The following is a 16,013-nucleotide window of genomic DNA, read 5'->3' as shown; positions in this document are numbered from 1 at the left end:
TGAGAGAGGCACCCTCATAATCAAAGCATGACATGGAGAATTGTATGGAAATAAGAATCTGGATAGAGCAGCTCCACGCCTGGGATCCACCTTTAATTACCTGCTCCTTTCATATTTATAGAACAGTCCATCTCACAAGAGAGTTTGGCGTTCTGATGAGGCTGTTATGTGACATGACCACTTGCAATTAGTCAGGGAACACATGAACAGGTCCTCTCAAATCTGCTACAAATCCTTAGTCTGTTGCATGTTTGTTTATTATTAACACATTTTATTATTAGTCTAAGTGAAAGCCCACTCTCAACCCATTTTTAGTTTCTAATATTGATTTTCGAGTGAAAGATGATACAAAAAAAAGATTTTGGAATTCCTTTTATCTAACAGCAAATGATTGGATCAGGAAGAGTGAGTTAAATGCTAGAATGAAGCCATACTTGAATTTAGTTTGTTCAAACATTGCCCAAGTAGTTATTTGGCTATTAATTAACACATCTGGTAGCCTGTGTCGCAAACAGCAAAGGAAAGATGTTTCTTTTTAATTAAAGATTTACAAGTTATTACTTATTAAAGACTATTTCTTTGATTTGGAATAAAGTGCACCAATGAATCCTTCACAATAAGAGCAGGAACATGCATTAAGGAAGTAAATATGGCTATGACTATCTAATCCTGACATTAGTTAGACTTTATTAGTAGTAGCTAATGTCAGTTCAGTCATGATACAGTAATTCACTGGTTTTATTGTGTGATAATGAGACTGTGTTTTGATTGGATATTGATTGCAATGTAATTGTCTTGTCACGTATGAGCACATCCATTCAATAACATTACATGAATTATATTGACACTGCTATATACAGTAATATAAATGCGTGGTGTAACTGAATTACTATTGTGACTAATGTGAGCTGCTAAGTACTATAATGAAATTGAGATTTCAATTCATAAAAATCTGTATGGTGTTTCAAAACTCCCTTGTAGTAGTCATATCAGTATTGAAGGTTGCCGTCTGTACTACAGCATAATGAATAATTGATCATGAATATTTCTCGCTGTTTTTCCTCAGGTCTTAAGCAACGCAAGGCCACAAGACTCTGATGAGCTGATGAGGAAATTCTCAGCGTGGCGACAGATGTGACGCCCCTCCTCTCCCTGGCATCAGCCTCAGCCCTGTTTGCTTCCACGGACCTCGGAGCAGCCGTAGCTCGACCCACCTCTGTCCTAGAGGTGCCATTCAGAGGAGAGAGGGAGTGTCTGGTGTGCCAAAGCTCATTCCTGAACTCCTGAAGGGAGGAGCCGTGGGAATTGGAGGGATAGCTGGATTGATGAGGCTGCGGGAGAACAGAGCGTGAGCCGCTCTCCAAATCTCCACCCGAGTGCTGGGCTCCTTAATCATTTCATCCTCTCAGACACTTGAGCTCAACTTATTCTGGAGGATTTTTGCTCTCAGACTTCATATCTTTCACTATATGTTTTTAATCTATTCTAGTTTCTTTGCTCAAGTCAATGCTCCCTTCATCAAATGTGGCAGGTGGGCTCGAAGAACGATTCGCTGTGAAACTAAAAGCAATAACGTGTAAGGTAGAGTGAGGCGGCACAGCAAAGCAGGGTGAAAGTGCTGACTGGTCTTGGAGCATTTGAGTTAAAGTGTTTATGTGCGTGTATGTGAGACTCAGAAGGCCTGTGCAGCAATGGATGAGGGTTTGTGCAGAGAGCTGACAGGAGGAGGCAGCTAGACGTCGGAGGAGAACTGAAGCCGCTATGTGCGCGCATGAGAGTGCGTTTGTGTGCGAATATGCGTGCGAGAGCGTGTGATTGTCTCTTGGAGTGCAGAATTCTCAGAATTGGCCATTATTGTCGCTCCCTCCTATTTTTGTGTTGGAGCTGGCAGGGTCAACATTAACAGCGTGTGTGAGAGAGAGACGGATATAGCAAAAAATAAATAAATAAGTAACACTGACACTTCAGTTTTTTGTCACCATATTTTTGATGCCCATTGGGGCATGTTCCTTTTCCTCTGAGTGCTGAAAAAAAAAAAGAAAACCTACTTTTGTCCCATCGAAATGGATTATTATAAGAATCACAGCCTGTGAAGGGCTCTCAGATGGATCATTTCTAGCTGGAATACCTTCTCCTTTGAGACTCTCCACACCACTCCATTTCTTTGACTTTCAACCTGTCATCCTAGAAGACGTGTTGCGATTCCCCAGAGGACTGCGTTCACTTGTTACCACGGCAATCCATGGCACCCTGTTCCTGACAAGGTCTGCTTCATTCTGTGAGTATTTTTATTCTTGCTGTGTGAGCGTGTGCATGAGTGAGCATTTGGAATGAATCTGTAGCAGTTGTTTAGGCTTAAAAGGCTTTAAGCTTGTTTGTTTTGCCAGTCATGTAACATGGTACGCTTGAAGTGATCGTACATGTGTTTTTACTTTGCAGACAATATGAGCCTTTTATTGCTGTGACGCCCACCTTACTCTGTCACTGCCCATTAGATAAAGTTCCACTCATTTGTTTTGTTTCCTATCGTGTAACCTTTATTGTGTGAGGACTGGGACGATATAACTCCTCCATCACCTGAAACCGAATAGGGATGTGCCCTTAAACAGCCCAGTGAACTATGAATAACATCACCACACACTCCCACCATATACACTTCCTACAGTGCTCTGCGGGCCTGAATATCCTCTCCTGAGTGAATGGAGTGCATTTATGGGTTTTTGTAGGCAGGCATGTAATAGGCCTATTTGAGCTTCTCGTTCACATTTGGGATCCAGTTTCCACCAAAACTAAACAGTATCTCATTTACTCACCCTCATGTTGTTCCAAACTCCTTTGTTGCTAGTAGAAAAAAATCTAAAAGAAGTGTTATTAATTGATGAAGTTTAAAGGTGCCGAAGAACATGTTTTTAAAAGATGTAATATAAGTCTAAGGTGTCCCCTGAATGTGTCTGTGAAGTTTCAGCTCAAAATTCCCCATAGTCTTTTTTTATTATTAATTCTTTTAACTGCCTATTTTGGGGCATCATTATAAATGCGCCGATTCAGGGTATACGGCCCCTTTAATTCTCGTGCTCCACGCCCCAAGAGCTCGCGCTTGCCTTAAACAACATAAAAAAAGTTCACACAGCTAATATAACCCTCAAAATGGATCTTTACAAAGTGTTCGTCATGCAACATGTCTAATCGCGTAAGTATTGTATTTATTTTAGTTAACGAAACATTTAGAAAGACAATTTACAAACACCACTAAAAATATCATGATATCATGGATCATGTCAGTTATTATTGCTCCATCTGCCATTTTTCGCTATTGTTCTTGCTTGCTTACCTAGTCTGTTGATTCAGCTGTGCACAGATCCAGACGTTAATACTGCCTGCTCTTGTGTAATGCTTTGAACATGAGCTGGCATATGCAAATATTGGGGGCATACATATTAATGATCCCGACTGTTACGTAACAGTACTCTTTGGAGGTCTTTTAAACAAATGAGATTTATATAAGAAGGAGGAAACAATGAAGTTTGAGACTCACTGTATGTCATTTCCATGTACTGAACTCTTGTTATTCAGCTATGCCGAGGTAAATTCAATTTTTGAATTTAGGGCACCTTTAATGTTTAATGTGTCATTACTGAATGTAATGCACCATTTTGAGAATGTGTAATTTGTGACATTTTAGGTTTACACTACTGTTAAAAAGTTTGGGTTCAGTAAAGCCTGGAACACACCAAGCCGACGGTCGGCCGTTGGGCAGTTTTTGTTCATCGTCCGACTAAGTTTTCTCAGTGTGTTCCACACCGTCGGTTGAAGTTGTTGACATGTTGAATCTGCGTCGGAGCTCGTCGGTCAGTCGGGCCACCTGATCATTCTGATTGGCTGTTCAGCTACTGCCACCTGCTGGTACAGAAAGGCATTTCTTCTTACGCAGGCGCAGAACGGATGTGCTACTATGCCGTCGAGTGTCAGTTTGGTGTGTCAGGGCAACTTTGGACCCAGACGCTGCTGACGTGAGCCAACCCTGCATTCTGCTTCCACTAGTTTCCACTAGTTCGTCGGCGTCGGCTTGGTGTGCTCCAGGCTTTAGATATTCTAAGCTGACCAAGGGTGCATTTATTTGATCAAAAATACAGTAATGTTGTGAAATATTACAATTTAAAATAATGTTTTCTATTTTACTATATTTTAAAATGAGTGTGAGAAAGGATCTTGAGGCTGAACACGTCCAAAGTTCTACTGCACAATGCGATATGGCAGAGCTCTCTTTTTTGATGCTTTTATTGTACTTATGCATTATTATTTTTGATGCCTTCAACTTCAGTCCCCATTCACTGTAATTGTGTAGAAAATAGTGACCAGTACATTATTCAAAATATCTTGAGAGGCGTGAACAGGATATTCTTCCACAAAAAAATAACATCATAAATGTTTGTAGGTGAGTAAATAATGACAGAACTTTTGTTTTCGGATGAACTATCCCTTCAACATTATATTTGAAACTGAAAACTAGAGGCGTTATGTAATGATCTCAGTGTGTGACTGTTCTCCACAGGTTTAGCAAATCCTTTTTGACATAATGGATGTGTCTCTACTCTAATAGAATAGCATGTCCTTTTGTCCTGCTGTCTTACTCCTGCATATTGAGAGCAAAGACCGCTTTTGGCCAAACTCTATTTAACTTTCCTTGAAGGCTGATGTCCATCTTTGGTTGTTGTTGCACATATGTGCATGGTTTCTAGCTTTTTGGATTTTTTTGATGCTTAAAGGTTTAGTTCACCCTAAAATGAAAATACTGTCATTAATTACTCACCCTCAGGTCATTCCAAACCCATAAGACTTTCGTTCGTCTTCAGAACACAAATAAAGATCTTTTAGATGAAATCTCAGAGATGTCAGTTCCTCCATTGACTGCCTTTGCAACCACCACTTTGACGCTTCAAAATGTTCATAAAGAGATTGGAAAACTAATCCATATGAATCAAGCAGTTCAGTCCAAATTATCTGAAGAGACTCGATCGCTTTTTAAGGATGAACAGATTTAATTTAGGCTCGCATGTAAACAATTGATCAGCGAACATAAGCAGAAGCTCAACCTAACCTAAATGCCGCACAAGAACAAACCTCTTCCGGAGGTTTTCAGCTCAAACGTGCCGCGTACCCAATGAGGTTTATTCTCGTGTGTTACGCAGCACGTTTGAGCTTCCAGGAGAGGTTTGTTCTTCTGCGTAATTCGGTTTATTCAGTTAGAAAGAAAGTCTTACGGGTTTGGAATGACGTGACGGTGAGTAATTAATTTCATTTTGGGGTGAACTAACCCTTTAATTGACATTACTGTCACCTATCCAGAGTCTGAATGCACAAGGCAGCTGCTGCTTTGACATCAACCTGTACTGTTGCCATATCAGTGGACTATTGTTACGTCTGTCTGGGCTACATGTATTGGGAGAGGCACTGGTGTCCGAAAGCATTATGAGAGTTTACACTGCACTAAAATGGAACGTTCAGCAATAAACCTCCAGCAGATTTGTTAACAGTATGAAACAGCTCTGTAATATCCTCTTTCATCTCCAGTAATAATCTGCCAATTGTTATTAGTTAGGTCACATTACTTCACACATTCACACCATTATAAGATACTACAGGAAGATCATGCTGGTCTTATCAGCTTCTGTGCAGATTGAAAAGATGAATGGAAATGATATTGTAGCCTACTTGGAATAAACAACAAAGTGGGATTTCACAAATATGAGGCCCTGTTTGGACTGATACACGTCTAAGTAATTGTGCCAAAAAGAAAGTATCAGATTCAGTGAGAAAATCCCTTAATATAAGCCAGATTTATTTCTACTTGTTTGGAGAACCACCTGGAAAGTAATATTCAGTGAAACTGGAAAGGCCAAGTAAGGAAATAAAACTGTGATTGTCGCACAGGAGCGCATGAGGAGGGTTCGACAGCGAGGATAAAAAAGCGGCTTTATTGTAATGTCAGAGATTTCGAGCAGAGCTGTATTTGGCAGCAGTGAAGAGAGGATCACTGCATTTTGACTGAATAGAGTTTAGTGTAGTTTTTGATTTTCAAGCTCTTAAAGGTTCGTTCAAGATATGTATTGTTCAGAATCGCACACAGTTCACCCCCCCCCCCCCATACTGTAATATTGTGCAGCAAATGGCAAGAATGAAATGACCTCACCTAAAAGTCGACATCACAAATATGACATCAGTTCCAGTTCAGTGGTCCACTGGCAGCAGGATCGATTGTATTGATCTGAAATAAGAGCTTGTCAGGTGTATTTGTGTGCGCTTGTATGGGTCCATGTGTGAAAGAGATTAAAAAAAAATCCTGGCTCAGTGATTTTTAAGGACACTGGGGAATGCATTTTAATGTCCTTCTTATATCCCAGCGTGTTCCTGAGTTGATAATCTGCCGTGCTGCACGTGAGTATGCAAAATGTGATAAATGGTGTGGCTTACAAATGGCATATTTACTAGTTCCTGGTGCATTGTTGTGCTGTACTGAGGCACAATGTGCTGAGTAAAGCATAAAACACATTCCTGGTTTGATTGATGAGAATACCAAGAATAACACTCGAAATATATAAAGGGAGAAATGCAGACGGATGATGCACAAAATAAAAATAGTTTATAAATGACATGGTTTCAAACCAACAGTAGACTCAAAATCAAAAACAATGCTTCTATTATATTCCAGAATGTCCGGAAATGACATTTTCGATTGTCTCAGAAAATAATAGATCTCTGATTCATAAGTGAAATGTCCAAGAATCTCTATGTGTGTTCGTGTGATTAGCTACCGGCACTCACTGTATTTTTCACAGCTCTTGCTTTGTTCAAGCATTGGTAGACATTTGAGTTCCAACAAGTGATCAGTTTCTGAGAGCAGTTTGATCTGATTCAGAAAGCGCAATAAAACCTCAAGCTCTGTTGAGCCATGTGCACGAAAGCTTTTATTACAACCCATTTCCTCCAACACTCGGGATCATTTAGCTTTTAATATTTAAGTCTGAGTGTGCCTCAGTCAGAAGTCAAGAGTGCACTTTAAATAAAAGAAAAATAAACATGCTTGGTTCCATGTGCTGTCTTGGAGAGATATAAAAATAAATTGCTGATTTGTGAGCAAAAATTTCACTGCAACCTTTTCTGAAATATATTTTTGGATGGGAATAAAGAAAATGACTACAGATGTTATTTCAGACCTTTTTGAAGCTTTCTTCGTGACAGTAATGATATCCTTTTACCCCCTCAAGAAAAACGTAATGTTAAAGTAAAGAAAAAAAAATCTGAGTTATTGTAATGCTTTTGAAGTGCTTTTGCTTTAGAGAAAATACATTGGTCATCCTCTGCTTTTCATTTCCATCTCTCTTTTTTTTTTTCATTCGTTTAGAACTGGGCCAATCAGGTGGTGTCACAATTAAAATCAATCTTCCATTAAGGACAAGTGGCTGTGCCTGTCTGCAGCTCTTACCTGTAGGCCCTCATTTCAGCCCTACTCTGAAAAAGATCCATCTTTATTAGTCCTTCACATTGCAAAATCAATGGCAGCGCTCTTTCATAAGAGAACAGAGCGCGGGTGAGCGTGGGTTCTCACATCTCTGCAGTTTTAGGCCTCACCCAATCTCACCCTAAAGACAAGCCACTCATAGAGCCATAGAAGGTGCTGGAAATGGCTTGAAAAGCAAATGAAATGTAGGGTAGTAGTGGAACATAGTACAAAGCTATTTTCCAAACCTTTCAGACATCATAGTTGCTCTTCTTATGCAAAGACTGTTTCAAGAAATTTAATTATGCTGCCTTCTAAGATACCTCTATTTCGTCAAAGGATCAATGACATTGATTCTGTTGTCTGAATCATTTTTTTTTTTCTTTCCTTTTCAAAAATACATTAAAAATGCAATTTATATACAATAATTTGGTAACACCACATACATTTCTAAATTTTGATATATGTTTTATTGTGGTGAATATTTAGGGAAACTGTGCTATTAATAATATTAAAAAAATAGTCTCATCAAAAGAATGAAATTCTTAAAAAGAAAACCCTATTAAGTAGTTTGGTAGTAAGTAGTATTAAGTTGTAATCTTTTATTTCTTTTTAAAAATATTTTAATACAACTTCTTAATATAAATGTGTGTCAAGGTCAATAAGAAATATATCTGATCATCTTATCCTTTTTAACAAAAAGGCAAGGTTGTAAAATGTAATGTGGTGTGGCCAAAAAGTGTAATGACATTAATGTGACCCTGGACCACAAAAGCAGTTATAAGTCACACAGGTATATTTGTAGCAATAGCCAACAATACATTGTATGGGTCAAAATTATTGATTTTTCTTTTATGCCAAAATCATTTGTCATTTGGACAACTTTAAAGGTGATTTTTTTTTTTTTTTTTTTTGCACCCTCAGATTCCTACTGGAAAGCTTATTTATTACAGATTTCAGATGATATATAAATCTCAATTTAAAAATTAAAATTGACCCTTATGACTTTTGTGGTCCAGGGTCACATTTATATAACATAACACAACATTTATAGAGTTGGCTGAAGTTGGCTTTTTTCGGCCGATTCGACATGTTGAAACGGTTTTGGAGCTCGTCGGTCAGTTGGGCCATCTGATCATTCTGATTGGCTGTTCAGCTACTGCCACCTGCGGGTATGGAAAGGCATTTCTTATGTAGGCGCAGAATGGACGTGCTACTTGGCTACTTGGGTGTCGAGCGTCGATTTGGTGTGTCAGGGCAACTTTGGACCCAGACGCTGCTGACGTGAGCCAACCCCGCAGTCTGCTTTTGTCGCCACTAGTTCGTCAGCGTTGGCTTGGTGTGCTCCGGGCTTAAGTCTGCATCGCATATATCTTTAGTGGAGAAGGCAATCACATTTAAAGGTGCCCTAGAATTGAAAATTGAATTTACCTTGGCATAGTTGAACAAGAGTTCAGTACATGGAAATAACATACAGTGAGTCTCAAACACCATTGTTTCCTCCTCCTTATGTAAATCTCATTTGTTTAAAAGACCTCCGAAGAACAGGCGAGTCTCAACATAACAGCGACTGTTACGTAACAGTTGGGATCATTAATATGTATGCCCCCAATATTTGCATATGCCAGCCCATGTTCAAGGCATTACACAAGGGCAGCCAGTATTAACGTCTGGATCTGTGCACAGCTGAATCATCAAACTAGGTAAACAAGCAAAGACAATAACGAAAAATGGCAGATGGAGCAATAATAACGGACATGATCCATGATTACATGATATTTTTAGTGATATTTGTAAATTGTCTTTCTAAATGTTTCGTTAGCATGTTGCTAATGTACTGTTAAATGTGGTTAAAGTTACTATCGTTTATTACTGTATTCACTGAGCCGTCGCTATTTTCATTTTTTAAACACTTGCAGTCTGTATAATGCATAAACACAACTTCATTTTTTATAAATCTCTATACAGTGTGTAATGTTAGCTTTAGCCACAGAGCATAGCCTCAAATTCATTCAGAATCAAATGTAAACATCCAAATAAATACTATACTCACATGATCCGATCCATGCATGCAGCATGCATGACGAACATTTGTGTGAACTTTGTTTATGCACTGTTTTATAGTCACGACCTCAGGGGCGGGGAGCACGAGGATTTAAAGGGGCCACAGCCTGAATCGGTGCATATTTAATGATGCCCCAAAATAGGCAGTTAAAAATTTTTATTTAAAAAAATCTATGGGGTATTTTGAGCTGAAACTTCACAGACACATTCAGGGGACACCTTAGACTTATATTACATCTTGTGAAAAAACATTCTAGGGCACTTTTAAGATTAAGATGCTAACATAGAAAGGAGCTGCCTATGTGGGGAAACACTCTAGGTTTTGGAACCGAGCTTATAACTTCAACTGTGGAATCTAATGGCTAAATTACAAGTTGGACAGAGAGTCCAATGGTTGCTCACCTAGCTTCCATTTTTGACCCAAAGCAATCTGTCTTATTGATTAACCATCAAGAGAAAAACCTAAGACTTCACAGATGGAACAAACTCAACTTCCCAGCACAGCCTCCACTGTACTTTTTCTCTCTGGAAATTGGATACTTTCACAATTTTGGGTGTCAGACTGAGGGAGCCTATTATTTTACCCTTCCACTTGAGTTGTAGCTAATCTTGATATGGCCTGTGCATGCGATGGTTTTCACCATGGCACTTGTTTAAAGGCTCTACGGTAAACAAGGAAAACCTAATGTAACTGTCTTGGCAGGTGGTTTTGAGCCTGGCAGGGGCAGGAGTAATTTACAGGTTCTGTGAACATAGTCTCAGGGAGCTTCTGACTGGACAGTCCTTTGAAGTGCTTTGCATTGGTGTCTAATAACTAAACATGAGCTGTGTTTGCTTTCAAGTAAAGCAGCAGGAGAAATGGGCACATGCTTAGATGTGTTTGCTGCTGTCCCTGTGTTTTCTGGAATATATCATGTCCACAGGTCAGTTTGCCTCCATTGTAAGAGTAGTTCACCTCAAAATGAAAAATCATTTAAGTCATTCTAAACCCTTATGACATTCTCATGAGAGAATAGTGATGGACGATTCATGAATAAATCCTTCTTTAGAGTCAGATCTTTTGAATGAATCATTTGATTCTGTTCAGAAGAATGTGCTGAATGGTTTGTTTACATCTGGATCTTAAGTTGACTCCACCCAGACATTAAAATTCGGTAACACTTTATTTTACAGACTGTTATTGTTACATGTAGTTACTATAGTAATAACTATAAATTATACATAATTACAACTAACCCCAAATCAAACCCTAATCCAGTGGTTCTCAAACATTTTTAGAGTGGAGTACCCCTGAAGCATTTAACATCTTTCTGCGTACCCCCTCTCTAGACTGCTGTATTAACATCTTTTTCATTAAGTGACAATAGTTGCCCGCTTAAATTGAATTTCCAGTGTATTTTTTTTTTTTGTACCGTTCAATAGAGAAATACAATGATGGTAAAAATGAAGTAATACTTGTCAATATTAATCTAAAACCACCAGTAGGTGGCGGTGAGTCACTATCTTAGTGAGTGAGTCATTCATTCATTCATTCATTCATTCATTCAGTAATGAAGCAAGTCTCTGCATATATGAATGGGTATTTAAATAATTTACTCTTACAATTCCTTCAGAGCCACAAATTCATTCACAAAACACTGCTGCGTGTTGCAGTTCCTCTGTGGCTTTCATTGGAACTATTATTTTGTTGCAAAATTGAGCAAACAACACTGACAATACTCCACTTAAAATGCTTATCACTTAATATCACCCTTTTTTGTTGAACTGTTATATAAAATCAGTCACATTTGCAGTCGTGTGGATATTTGGGGGAAAAAATATATTATGAAATAACATTTAAAAACAAGAACTCACAGGGTTTTTGTATCGAAGAGAGTTTGAGTCTTAAATCGATCTCTGTGCACAGCCTGTGTTATAGGCTATTTGTTCTTCATGCTAGTAAGTGCTAAATTTACACTTTTATTGTCGAGAATGGCAGTAATGTAGCACGATTTGTTAAGACAGCATACTCTGCACGCAACTTATTTGCATGCTGCTTGTATGGATGCAGTCAGATTTTGCCGCAAAAGATTGGATGTCATGTATTTACAACATTTTGCCTTTTCGAAATAAGTGCTTGGTTTTAATGTTATTTTAAGGTGGGGTAGAGTTAAATGAATGGCAAAACTCAGCTTTTTTTTGTGTACCCCCTCTTGTCACCTCGCGGTATGCATACTCCAGTTTGAGAACCACTGCCCTAATCCTAACCATCTATTAAGTACATGTAGTTACTTAATATTACTCCGTACTTAAATGTATAATATCAGTGTAACAAAGACACCTTAAAATAAAGTGTAACTGGAAATTCTCTAATCATTTACTCACCCTCACAGATGTATGTGACTTTCTGTATTCAGTTGATCAGAAAAGAAGGTTTGTAGAAAAATAATTCATCTCTGTGAGTCGATATAATGTTAGTGTTCGAGACCCCCAAAGTTGACGCTTCAAAAACCATACTAAGTGAACACGATGGGAATCAATACGATCCCAGTTGATGAATCTGTGTCTTCTAAAGCGTAACAATAGGTAGGTGTAAGAAAGATTTATAACAGTTTTAACAGATTTATAAATGTTATGAGCCTTATAACAGTAAACCATCGCATTTGGCCATCATATGTGGGTTTGTGAGAGTGTCATCAAGCATTACTTCACAATGTTATGAAGTGTGACATTGGTTGTGAATTGATGGTTTATGGTTAAAAAAGTTTAAAATATTTTTTCTTATACACACCTATCGTTTTATATATCATTTTGATTCTATCTTGATTATATATATATAGTTTTTGTATTAGTATTTTTCTTTTCTTATCCCTATGATCTGGTGGCAGAGGTTAAAGGATTAGTCCACTTTCAAATAAAATTTTCCTGATAATTTACTCACCCCCATGTCATCCAAGATGTCTGTGTCCTTTTCTCTTCAGTCGAAAAGAAATGAAGGTTTTTGATGAAAACATGCCAGGATTTTTCTCCTTATAGTGGACTTAAATGGCCTCCAAACAGTTGAAAGTCAAAATTACAGTTTCAGTGCAGCTTCAAAGGGCTTTAAACGATACCAGACGAGGAATAAGCGTCTTATCAAGCGAAATGATTGGTCATTTTCTACGAAAATACAAAAAATACAACTGTATATGCTTTATAAACACAAATGATCTTCTGTTTTCCGTATTCTTCAAAAAGCTTATGCTGTATGTCCTACACCTTCCGTATTCTACTTACGGAAAAAAACGGAACTGGCGGCGCGTTCGTTCTGTAAGTCGAATAGGGAAGGTGTAGGACATACAGCGGAAGCATGTACAAGACAATCTTTTGTGTTTATAAAGCATACAGTTTTATTTTTGTAGAAAATGACTGATCGTTTCGTTAGATAAGACCCTTATTCCTCGTCTGGTATTGTTTAAAGCCATTTGAAGCTGCACCGAAACTGTAATTTTGACCTTCAACTGACCTTCAAGGCCATTTAAGTTCACTAAAACCTTAATTTCTTTTCGACTGAAGAAAGAAAGACATGAACATCTTGGATGACATGGGGGTGAGTAAATTATCAGGAAAAGTTTATTTGAAAGTGGACTAATCCTTTAATATAACTAAAATCTATTTTAAAAAGTTGTGTGGACAACTTTTATGATGGTGTTTTTAAAGCATGTTCTTTTATTTATAATTTTTTTGATTTGCATGGAAAAGAGCAATCAGCACTTATTCAGATTTTATCATGCAGTAACTATTGTACTGTGACCAGGATATTCATCAAATTCTCCTTTTTTCTTCCAATAAAGAAAGTCATAAGGGTTTTTTGACATGAGGGTGCGTAAATGATGACAGAATGATAATTTTGCGTGAACTATCCTCTTAATGTCATTCTTCCCCAGAGTGCGAGAAATGATCTTCACACGTGGCACAGTTTTTCTCAAGTAAATGTCACCGTATTCTAACAGCTTTTATAGAGCCTACGGCCTCATTGCAAGGTCAGGGTATGCAGTCTTCTGATGAAGTCTCCTTGAAACGATATGAGCTCATGTGTTGTTCCTTCCGGTGTCTGACCGCAGTGTTTTTAACAGTGATGTTAATCCATTTCACACTGCTGTTTCATCTTCTTTGTCTCACTTTAAAGTACAGTCAACGCTCCACTGACAATGCTTTAACAATACCGTGATCTTCCAGCACTGTGTTTATAAGCTTTCGAAAAATAAAAAAAATAATGATGTGCATGTATCTAGCTGTCAATCAAATTACTCAAGCAGTTAAACGGTCTGGGCGTCTGTCACAAACGCTTGAGTCGACTCATCCTGAACACCATGTTCTGATGGTTTTCCCCTCAGGTTAATGAGCAGGTTGTGGTTTTCACGGTATGCTGTTGTTTGATTGCAAACAGCTGGGCGCGTCGTGATCGCACAGGGACCGCAGTCATCGATTGACATTTGCCAAACCGTGAGGCCCAGACAGCTGACGCACCGAAATACGGACACGACCGCAGGGTTCGACAATCCGAGTTAAGTGGTGCAAATGTGTGAGGTGACGACGTCTCACCGCCGGTCTGCTCTTTAATTAGCCTGCCCCATCAGCATGTGCCCATGCTGAATTATTTATCCTTGTGAGGCATTAGCACGCAAGGTGGATTCATTTTAATGACACGGAGAGGCCTGCGACTACATCCGGAAGCGTAGCACGGCTATCCTCCTCTTAGCTTTCCTCTTTCCTATAATTTTCCGTCTCTTATTCTCCCGCTTTACACACATCAAAGTTCTATTTCAGATGTGTAAGTTGAATCCATGTGAGGCTGGATGTATCCATGGTGAATACTACAAAGAGAATGTGGCGTTTTGACAGATTTAGCTGTAGTAGGGCTCGTTTTGATGGGTTAACGTTCGAGACTCTATAAAGCTGGTGTAGATGGTAAAGACTTAACACAGACATCTTAATTTTAGATCTGGCGTTTAGAAACTGTAGCTTGCCAAGCTACTCATATTTTAAAGTATTGAAACTACAGTCATGCTACTATTTTGACAGTTACAGTAGCTATACTATAAGCTACGAAATAATCCAAGCATTAATGGATTATTTGCAGCAGCTTGTATTTTTGTCTTATTTCTGCAATGTTAAAAAAAAAAAATGTTAACCTGCTGGTGGAAATGCAGTATTAGCTAACAAATTGCAAACAAATTGATCAAAGCATGTTCAACTGTCCTGCCATTTTATTATAGTGAATTTCATCATGAAATGAGCATGGATGGAGCAGCTGTACAGAATATATTAACACCCATCAGATTATATAAGGAAAGGTGTTTTAAAAAAGTTCAGATTGAGGCACGCAAAATGTAATATCCAATGATCTCTCCACATCATTAATTCACAGTCTATTGTCCTCCCAACCTGATATGTTTTTGTCTTAAGAGCGTGAGACAATATGAAACAACCACAATTGATTTCAGTAATTAAACAAAATGGCAGGTAACTACTCTTAATGTCATTAAAGGTGCTAAAGAGGATCTTTTCGTCGACTGAAAAACCAAAGACTGTTACTGAGTTTTTGAAATGAGCACATGCGTAAGAACAACCCCCCTCCTTCACAGCTCATTTCAAGGGAACGCCTCCCAAAACTCGTGCACGAGTATTGGAACACGAGTGTTTTCCACCGGCATTCTCTGTGTCGTGTTAGTGGATTCATTATGTCGGACTCACCGCAGGTAACTCATAATCTGCAGCTGTTACTCCTGTCTCCTGACAAAAACATTGCATGCGGCGCCTGTGGAGTGTGGAAAGTTACTGAAGCGCGCAGCCGTACACGTCTCTCACAAGGAACGTCACGGCAGTGATTGACAAGCCAGAGGGCCAATCGCGTAAACGATTGGCTGATGTTTTTAAGGCCCTACCTCGTGCACAGATGATGTATATTAATATTATTCCTTTCAGTGCACCTAATAAATAGTCTTTTATCAGTTAGTAAAGACAGTTTAAATTAATATTGCAAAAATGTATAAAACAAAACATCCTCTTTAGCACCTTTAATGCTACTATTATAAATTGATGTATATTTCCTTCAAATCAACACAAAAAGTCACAAATATCACATATTTGTTTTTAGAAAAGTTTAAAAGCAAATTTAAAAAGAAAGTCCAGCGAAAACACAGTGAGACTAAATGAAAGTAACTAATGGCATTGATGCTATTAAAGGGATAGTTCACCCAAAAATGAAAATGATCCCATGATTTACTCACCTTTCAAGGCATCCTAGGTGTATATGACTATCTTTTTTCAGATGAATACAATCATAGATATATTAAAAAATATCCTTAGTCCTTAATCCTTAATATCCATAAAAAAATGCATTCATCCATAAAAAAATGAATCCATACGACTCCAGGGGGTTAATAAAGAATTCAGAATTTGGGCCCCCATTCACAACCATTATAAACCT

At 38.3% G+C, this 16,013-nt stretch overlaps 1 protein-coding gene across 5 annotated transcripts in view; it reads left to right on the top strand.

The window, feature by feature from the left end:
* The window catches only part of LOC125242882 (glutamate receptor ionotropic, kainate 5-like), an 87,732-nt gene that overhangs the window by 6,840 nt on the left and 64,879 nt on the right, over positions 1-16,013 (top strand). For 4 of the 5 annotated variants that reach the window (XM_048151948.1, XM_048151951.1, XM_048151950.1 and 1 more), the window contains exon 3: positions 1,067-2,278. The gene's annotated coding sequence lies outside the window, so the exon portion shown is untranslated. The remainder of the gene's footprint in view (positions 1-1,066; positions 2,279-16,013) is intronic. The other variant, XM_048151949.1, reaches the window with a different exon arrangement.

The sequence above is a fragment of the Megalobrama amblycephala genome, linkage group LG13 (genome assembly GCF_018812025.1).
Source record: "Megalobrama amblycephala isolate DHTTF-2021 linkage group LG13, ASM1881202v1, whole genome shotgun sequence".
In the NCBI taxonomy this organism is placed as follows: domain Eukaryota; kingdom Metazoa; phylum Chordata; class Actinopteri; order Cypriniformes; family Xenocyprididae; genus Megalobrama; species Megalobrama amblycephala.
This window is presented reverse-complemented; position numbering and strand designations above follow the sequence as displayed.